Source organism: Vombatus ursinus, unplaced genomic scaffold (genome assembly GCF_900497805.2).
Source record: "Vombatus ursinus unplaced genomic scaffold, bare-nosed wombat genome assembly UNPS02014816.1, whole genome shotgun sequence".
Taxonomy (NCBI): Eukaryota; Metazoa; Chordata; class Mammalia; order Diprotodontia; family Vombatidae; genus Vombatus; species Vombatus ursinus.
This window is the reverse complement of record NW_020954594.1, coordinates 1,689,520-1,690,491: the sequence shown is the minus strand read 5'-3', so window position 1 is coordinate 1,690,491 and position 972 is coordinate 1,689,520. Positions and strand designations below refer to the sequence as shown.

The window sequence follows — 972 nt, the reverse complement described above, 5'->3', positions numbered from 1 at the left end:
CTTTGCATTAACTCGGCCTTGGGAATAAGCCTGAGTAAATATAACATGATTTGATTATCAGATTATAGGGAGTTGTATGGATTACAGTCTCCATTTTCTAAGGGGAAGATTAGTGGTGGTATCTCACCTGGGAAGTATGTTTGAAATTAAATGAATTATTCTTCCATTCTTCCATGACCTACTCCTTGGTCTCTGGTTAATGTCAGGTTACGAATTTTACCTATTATGAAACTATCAGAACTCCTTTCAGACTTCTCTTTTCTGGGCTAAGTAATCTCTTTCTATATTTTTCTTACCCTTCCTATTTTCTAGTCCTCTATATACTCTTCCAAGTTCTCTTCATCATTCTTAAAAAAAACATGTCCTCAGGACTGCTCTGCTCTGGTTCTGGATTTCTCCAGCTGTTAACTGATTTTCATAGAACAGATTGGTCACCTGAGCAGGGTGGGCTAAGCTGGACAGTCTCAGGATGTATTTTCAAAACAAGTTATCCTTGGGGAGGAACAGGCATATAGATATGGTCCTTAAGGAGATGATGTGGTTTCGGTGCTGTTTTCAAAATAAAGTTCCTGACTGTTACCTTATTGAAACTGACAGCCCCAAATCAGAGTGAATCATATCCCTTTTGCTGCATTAACAGCTGAGGAAGCTGACAGTGTTTTTGTCAGTGAAATGCGGGAAGGAAGGAAGGAAGGAAGCCAGTCGATCCCTTCAAAGCCATAATTGAGCTGAGAAGTGAGGAGGCACAAATCAGCAAGATGTGGCAATGTGATTCTACAAATCCCATCATTTCAGGCCCCCAAAGCTTTGAGGCAGGGAGGGAGCCTGGCTTCTCTCCAGCTGGGGGGTTGTAGAAAGGGTCATTAGGAGGAGGCAGATTTCTGTTAGAAAAAAGGAGGCTCAGATGGTACGTTGGCTGGCACCGATAGATACTCAACATATTTGTTTTGCTGCTGTGATGGCTGTCATTCC

At 42.0% G+C, this 972-nt stretch overlaps 1 protein-coding gene across 3 annotated transcripts in view; it reads left to right on the top strand.

Moving 5' to 3' along the window:
* Positions 1–972, top strand: part of UBASH3B (ubiquitin associated and SH3 domain containing B) — a 169,914-nt gene that overhangs the window by 141,591 nt on the left and 27,351 nt on the right. The window lies entirely within an intron of this gene.